Source organism: Coffea eugenioides, chromosome 5, assembly GCF_003713205.1.
Source record: "Coffea eugenioides isolate CCC68of chromosome 5, Ceug_1.0, whole genome shotgun sequence".
NCBI classification, from domain to species: Eukaryota; Viridiplantae; Streptophyta; class Magnoliopsida; order Gentianales; family Rubiaceae; genus Coffea; species Coffea eugenioides.
This window is the reverse complement of record NC_040039.1, coordinates 48382809-48391398: the sequence shown is the minus strand read 5'-3', so window position 1 is coordinate 48391398 and position 8590 is coordinate 48382809. Positions and strand designations below refer to the sequence as shown.

The 8590-nt window shown below is 33.7% G+C and overlaps 1 protein-coding gene across 1 annotated transcript in view; it reads right to left on the bottom strand.

The window, feature by feature from the left end:
* Positions 1-8351: 8351 nt before the first annotated feature.
* Positions 8352-8590, bottom strand: part of LOC113770785 (protein DETOXIFICATION 19-like) — a 24420-nt gene continuing 24181 nt past the window's right edge. The window contains exon 8 of the mRNA XM_027315367.1: positions 8352-8564. The gene's annotated coding sequence lies outside the window, so the exon portion shown is untranslated. The remainder of the gene's footprint in view (positions 8565-8590) is intronic.

Below are 8590 nucleotides of genomic sequence, written 5' to 3'. Positions count from 1 at the left end.
TAATCTCTTGTAGTATTACCACATCACAATACTATACTCCATAAAAATATAAATTTGAAAAAATAAAAAATATATTCGAAAATAAATACGCTTGCATCAATTTTATTATATATGCTTAAAACTGATTCCTTATGAATTTCTATTTTTTTCCAACATCTTTCCAACCCTTGCTCAAACCATTAAACTATACCAGTCATTATAAAAATCAACTTAAAATAAGCAAATAAATCATACCCTACTTTATCACAATCACAAAAACTAAAAGATAAACAAAATTTAGTTTATTATAATTTACAAAAAAAATATTACATAATCATCCAAAAAATATGAGTAAAAGAGAATAATGGAGAAAAGGGAAAAAGAAGAAAGTGATTTTCGTTTCTTTTTTTTTTATTTTTTAGCTCCATTTATTTGATATATTATGAATTATGTGCCAAATGAGTGTTAATATAGTCTTTTTATAATCACCGAGGGAGGTAAGTGATTATTTCTAAAATATTAGGGCTGTCAAATGATATTAAGAGAAACTCCAAAGGAGGTTTCTGATATTATCCCTAAGCAAAGCAAATGAACTGACAGTAGGTAGGTAGCATAGCAGTCCAACAATGAACAAAACAAACCCACGAGGACCACGACCAGTATTCTATACAACAGGTGGAAAAGAAAAATTGACTGGTAGGCGAGTGGTCAACGGAATATTGCAGGAAAACAAATCACGCAACTGCCTGCTGGAGCCGTATGCGTAGAAATAGCGAATCCTGAAAGTTCAAATTCAAATTTAGAACTCAAATCCAATAGTTGAGGCGCCGTTTAACACTTGTTTGGAAAGCAATTTTTCAAATCACCTTTTTAAGGAAAAATTGCATTGAAAAATTGTTACGTTTCTTTGAATGTATTTTTCAATCACTTTTTTATCTCATATATATCCAATCATTATAGTAATTCTTTTACAAAAAATTCAGAAAAATGCAATCCAGTCCATGAACATCTTCTGTCCACAGTATTAGTACAAACTCAATCAGACTCTTATTAATTAATATTAGAGAAGTGAATGGTCCAAAAACTGATTAAACTATTAAATATGACACGGATTGGCTAGCAAGGCCATTTTGTCAAATTCTATTAATAAAACAATCAGCTACCAAAAGGTCATTTTTGCCACAAAGATTTTTGAATCTCAGTAATTTACCAATTATTTTTCAGGTAGAATTTGACAAAATGACCATGATGACCTGTTTTTGCCAGTTTAATAACCTTTGTGGCCACAAGAAAATTTTGATGAGTAATCCATACCATATTTAATAGTTTAGTAAACTTTTTGGCCATTCACTCTTGTTAGAGAATACATTAGAGTTTGAGGGGAATTTTTACTCTTGATTATATTTATAAATGTCAATGCCATGACTTCATATCGATCCTTTTTCATTTTCCTATTAAATTGGGTTTCTCCGTCAAATTTTTCCTTTGTTTATTATTAGTATTATTATTTTTAAAAGCGCCTTAGGGACCCCTCAGGTTAATTTGTAATTTGGGGTTTTGATTCATTGGTTCTTGGAGGATAAACAAATAAACTACCAGTGACCACCTCAATAGATTTATAGATATTCGTTGTTGGACTTTGTGACCCTTCCTTCCAGTTCCTCATCCATCCATGAAGAATAGTAGGTCAGAGTTCTGACAAAGCACCATTATATATATATATATATATATATATCTCTACCAACTAGATAAGAGAACAACTCAAGTTCTCCATTGATGCCAAGTGTCAAGGTCTCATTTGAGGAAACAAATTTCATTTCTTTATTTTGGACATTAAAGAGAGGGAAATGTCTATTTGAGCCTTGGTATTCAAATTCAAAGGCTTAATAGTTCCTTACTATTTAGGGGCTAATTGGTAACAATGGTTTAATTATTTTCATTTGTTCCTTTTGTTTGGTTTTTAATTGGTCAGAAAGGTCAATTGAATCCTTTTATGAAAACTAGCTCTTTAAATAGTTGCTAACTATTTAGGGCTATTTTTGTACATTTCAAATTATTTCTTTTATAATTTCCTTGTCAAATGCAAATAGTTGTGGACTATTTATGGGCTCCTTTTACCACATGGGTTGTTTTTGAATTATTGATTGGAATTAAAATATTGTTGTGTCATGCCCCTTAGAACTGGTTGCTCTATCATGTAAGTTAGTCAACACCACCTAAGGGTCTTATTAGTCAGTGAAGTGAAGTTCATTTCCCTTTCTTTCCGTCGGATAGGTAGCTAGAACTTGCTTCCCCTTTCTAATTGTCTTTCCTGCAAAATCTTCACTTTTCTACCAATTCCTCCAACAACTAATTGTCTTACTTTTTTATTGCAGCCCAGAAAATCCTCGACATGCACGTGAAGTTTTCTTTTGCCCGAAAATTCAGCTCAGTTAAATTTCTCTTCCCCCAAAATCTATCATCCTGCAAAATCTTCAGTTTTCTACCAATCCTCCAACAACTAATTGTACTTTCTTTCGATTGCCACCGAAAAAATCCTCCACATGCATATGAAGTTTTCTTTTGTCCCGGAAATCGGCTCACTGAAATTTCTTTTCCCCAAAAATCTGCTCACTTTAGGGATTTAGGGATGACTGCTGTACCGAGTTATCATCTATGGTACAGCTTCCAAAACTTACTATTGCCAGCCTTTTATATACTTCTGTTTCCGAGTTTTGCCAGCATTCAGCCGAGCAAAGAAAACATAGGTACGCTTCTATATTCTCTTCTCCTATTTTGACTGGAATTTTTTTTAAATGTTACTACCTTCTGTTTGTATTGTCTTCCGTTAATTAAAGACTGTTATGTGTTTGATGTTATGCATAAAAGAATATAATTATGATGATAATTCTTTGGATTAACTTATCTTTGCTTTTTCTTCTATTTTTTAATTTCAAGGGTTGCCCGACTTTTAAGAGGTGCCCTACTGTGAAGGCTGAAGCTGGGTGAAAGAGTCCAAATATCTGCGGATTCCCAAGAATGTAGTGGATGGAATACAAGCAGCATAACGCAACAGATGCATTAGCAAGGTTAGCTGTGTATTTCCTAGCAAAATGGGAGTTGATGAACATTGACCTGTTGGCTCTAGAAGTGAAGTGTGATTATTTAAAATTTGAAACATATGTGTGGATGATCAACATTTGACCAACCATGTCGATATGTAGCGTCGTGTACTCGGTTATCAAAGAAGAAAGTTTTGAACTATAGTAGCCGTTTGTGTTCCACCACTGTTTTATTGCTCTAGGAGTGTTTGAAATTTTGCCGTCTACCTGAGTTAAACGCAACAAAAGAAGTGCTGGGAGCATTTGCAATTTTTGTATTTGCCGAGAACTTGCCATCTTTTCATCTCATTTGCGGAAGAAAACTTAAGCCAAAGATGACATCTTACCGTCGCAAGTGTATTCATTTTACCACCATTGTATTTTTTGTTGATTAAAAATAAATATTGCTCCACTTTGATGAGAGGTTGTATTGGTGACAACTGAGAGACGCGAGAGAGAGCTCACTACTGTGTGAATGGTTTTGCATGGTAAAATGTAGCCGCGGGTGGGCGGGGCGCAACAACGTCCAGTAGTAAAGTAGTGTCACTTGAGGGTCCGTCTGTTTGCTTGTAAAATAATTTCCCCAAGAAAATCTTTTCGCTGAAAATCATTTTCTTGAAAAATTCGCATTCTAATATAATTATCAGTTAGTATCTCTCTACTACTACTATAGACAATCCATGTTAAACACCACAATCAATTTGAGAGTCAAAAAACGGTAAAAAAAAAATCTTTTTAAAGCATTCATTGAAAATTCTATGAACAATTGAATAAGATGATGTAACCAACAATACTATTGATTTAGATTCACTGAAACCTTTTGCAGAAGTTTGGTTTCCATTGGATAGAGTAAAACCTTTTTTCTAGAAAAAAATTTTTTGGACACTTTTTCAACCAAACATCAGAAAAAAGGGAAAACATTTTTTTTGAAAAAATTTTCCATTGATACAAATAGACCCTAAGCAAGCATGTTTTGATAGAAAATTATTTAAAATAACTTTTTTTAAAATCATTATTTTTTTAATATGATGTACGTTAAATAAAAAAATAATTTTGAACTCGTGTCCTAGGATGGAGAAAAATATTTTTTAATATCATTATCTCTAATATTATTTACCTCTTCAACCTTAGCAAATTATTCTCATTGTTACAGACTTAGTTGATCATATCAGTGGGTGGGCCGCTGCGTAGCACGGCCAGAACCATACTAGTATATATATATATTTCTTGTGGTGGACGTTTAGGGCTGGATAAGCCTCTCAATCATTAATCTGTGACTCATGTCAATACTGTGTGTGCAGTATATTTGTTTATCAGCTCAAATTTGACATTCTTGATTACGCCAATAAGGCATCCTATTCTATGGTAAATTAGTAATTGCAACTTGCTAGAAGTTTGGACTAGATTTAAGGATATCAAATCGGTAGTTTAGAATGTGAAATTACGTGTTTGGATAGGAAATTATTTAATTGAAATAATTATAGTAACAGTTTTTATGATGACTCACGATGTATTTGAGATAAAAAGACTATTGAAAAGATAAAACGATCACAAATAAATAAAATGACCACAAATATAAGTGTGTTTGGATTTGAGATAATTTTGTGAAAAAGTACTGTAGCACTTTTTTGATATGATGTATGTAAAATAAAGGTGATTGGAAAATGTATTGACGATACAAGCAAGTCAGTGTACGTAAATAAGCTGTAAATAAAGTGAAATAATGCATAATCCAAACACAAATTATTAGTACACCCTTTTCTATTGGTCACGCTCTTACTATCTCATCTTGCTTATCAAGAAGAGGCTATTACAATATCCTTGCACTATTTTCTTTCTCGTGGCCATAGATTGACAAATGGCCGATTTGAAATTTTCTAATAGCATAGCTTGTGCAATTTTGTTCAAAATTTTCAGCTAAAATACGAATAAAAATTAACAAAACCACAGAATGCTAAAAATTAATCTTTACAATGCAAAAATATTTTGCAAGTTCAAAACTTAAAATATAATTCCTTAAACTTGACGAACCATATATTACTATTTCAAGATTTAAATTTTTAATAGGTCTTTATGTTAGACCGTGTGAAAAAGAAAAACAGAACAATGGTAGATCTTTGAAGAATTCCAAAAAAAAGCAACCAAAATATTCAACTCACTTGAGCCGCAAAAGAGCATGCACCAAAAGAATTTTCATACTATACCATGATTTGCAGGCTTTGGGGGAAGAAAAATGCTGATAAAAAGGTGGAATTTTTTACAAAATTATTGGATTTCATCAGACCACATATCTTGCTCAGTTTGTAATATGTCCTCTATTAGAGGACTGTCTTCCATAATTGATTTTTTGTAGCAAAGAAGAAAGTGGATGTGTTTGCGTAGGACAAAAGTGTCACTTCAATCTATCAAAGCTTACTTTTTGCAATGTCAATCTGATATATACATTTTTTTCTTGACATATACATGGATGGTGAAAAGTGGTTTGTTTGGATTGTGTTTTATTTGGAATATTTTTACTGTAGCACTTTTTGTGATGTGATGTGTGTGAGATAAAAAGGTAATTGAGAAGATAAAAAGGTGTATTAAAAATTATAATGATGATGTAAGCAGATAAAATTGGAGAAATAAAACACAATCCAAACAAACCCGTCCTTCTAAAATAATAGGGAAGCCATCTTCTCTCAGAATAAAGTAAAAAACATGCGGAGTCCTTAAACTATTTTTATTGTCTATTTTGACTCCTCATTTGAAATTTGTTTTCGATTGGTTCTTGAACAATTAAGATTGCATTCTTTAAGACTTTTGGTGATTTTAGGCAAAAATCGGGCCTGATTGAAGGGCATGTGTTGCCCATTCACAATTGAAAGCATCCGGACTAGTATCCCTAATAGAGGCATCCTTCAATTTCTTTCTTCAAAACACCATTAGATTTTCTTAAAAAAAAAATCATCTGAAAATCGAGGATTGCCCTCTTTTAGGCTCTTTTTAGGATAATCATCACAGGGGAGACACTAGTAATCATCAGCAAGAAATTGTTAGAATCTCCGGAAAATCAGAAGAGGAAGAACAACAACTAAGAGGACTAATGAAGGTAGAAGAAAAAAGGAAATCAAAGTGAAGAGTTTGGTGGAGAATAAATCAGGAGAAACAAACAAAGGAAAATTTTGTTGTGTGATGTCCCTTCAAAAATACTTGCTATCACGGCTGGAAAACTTTCTTTTGCTGACTGCATAAACTTTTGATGTGTCAAAAGACTCTACGCCTTCATCGGAAACTCCACCGTTCCGATGAGGACCACCAACACATTCTTTCCATGTCTAATATTTCTGGAAAGATCAAGAGGACTCTACAGCTTTGTTGATTACAAGCGGAATGCCAAGTACTCTTTGTCAATTACTGAGGCACTAAAAGATCATGCAATCTGCCATTCCAAAGAGGGTTCGTTGCTAATGGACAAAGAAACATCCATTGCTACCTTTGATCCAATAACAAAAGAAACACTCCAATATCCATATGTACAATTTGTTGGCTATGCATTTTCAAGTTTCATTTTTACACCTTGTTCTTCTACTTCTTCAGATTCTTTAGCGGTCGTTGAAAGGTTGCCTTTTTTTAGGGTTTCTAATGCTGGTCCCGATACTTTAATTGTAAACGGACAAAAAAACCCTTTAAATCTGGCTAGACTCGTGCCTAAAATCACCGAAAGTCCTTAAAGTATGCGATTTTAAATGTTCAGGGGCCAATCGAAAACAAAATTTAAATAAGGGGCTAAAAGTCGATAACCACAATAGTTTAAGGATTTCGTCAGGTTTTTAACTCCTCGGAATATTGCATATGCTTGCTACCCAGTGATGAATACTAGTTGAAAATCATCGCCTGGCACTTCTATAAAGAGTTTAGGTTTAAAGTTTTCAAGTTAATTTCTCCCAGAGATGTTTAAGATGCGAACTGAAGTTCTCCAAATTTGGGTAGAAATCCTAATATTCGCGTTTAAACCCAAAAACAAATGATATGACCCTATAACCTGCTAAATCATCAGCAACATCATCAAACGTCTAGAGAAATGCACACTGACAACGACAACCTGGATCTAAGCAGAAAACGTTCACAGGCAATTCTGGCATATTGGGCCAGCAAAGGCCGGCTTTTGGAGTTCTCTGGGATTAGGTTTATCTGTCAAAATTTTCGTTTCTCGAAAAAAAAAAAAAAGGCCAGCAAAGGGCTCTATCACCTACATATATTCATCACTGTTGAAAGCAAACTCAAGCAGAAAAGAGAACTAGCAATTGGCTGAGTACGTGGTGTGCTCTATTTTTTGGTATTTGATTATGATTCCACTGAAAATGAAGAAAAAGAAATTCAAAGGAAAATGTTTTGTGTGGAAATGTTAGGATAGAAACTTGAATGGGATATATAAGTTGTCTAAGAAGAAAGATAGAAATCCAGGGAAGAGAGGAATGATCCAGACAAGAAGAGAAAGAAATAGGAGCTACAGTTTACGGTGGAAGACTGGAAATGGGAATATATATATATGTATATATATAGAGAGAGAGAGAAAGGAAGGAATTGACCTCTAACGTACGTGAATTAACTATGTAGCTGACCAGAAACAGAAGCATCCACTGTACACGTGGTGAAGAAGTTAGAGACTTAACGGTGTTCATCATGATGGCTTACTTGGCCGGGTTTTACATTTTATTCGGTTCTTCCTGAAAGAGTACGTGAATTACTTGGACAGGTTTTCTTACAGTTGAGAGTGGGATTAGGAGTAGGAGTAGGAATAGTAATGTAAGAGTTGACTGCTGACCGGAAAAAAAAATCAAGGGCTTCATTATGTTTTAGGATTTGCTGAGGCCAGCTCAAAATGTTAAAACCCTGATTGCTTGGTGGACCAAAACGTATGCAATATTAGTTTGGACTCACTATTGTCACTTCATCTCGTGAAGAAATTAGTCACATGACCGTCAGGTAGTGATTTAACTCTTTGATTTGAAATCTTTCATTTTTCCTTTATCTGAATTCAAATTTTATATATGTATCGTATATTCAATCGTGATAGTGTATATTCCGTCAGCATATATAAAATTTACTCTTGTTTTAAATCGAGAGTTTATCTATAGAGACAATAATTTGTTTTTTATCAACAACCCCCATCTTGTTTTTTAAACCTGTTTCCAGTTGATGTAATGGCCCCAAACTTTCCTTGTATACCTTAAGCTAAGCCAATCTATTTTTCCTTGTATACCTTGGATCGGGAAAGTAAGAAGAAAATCCTTCGTTGTTGTCATCACAAATTCTAAATGAGACCAAATGGTCATTTTATATTTGCACAGGACTTGATACAATGGAGGATTGGATTAGGTGAAAATGTATTTGTTTATTCAACGAGTAAATGTTGCGAAACTTTTGGCCCAACATCCAGAGTCCAGAATTGCACATAGCCATGTCTCAGACTTACGAGTTGCCTGTGCCGTCAACTCCTATCGAGATCTCCACTTGAGGGATCTCAGTCTATTCAGTCATGCTTAAGC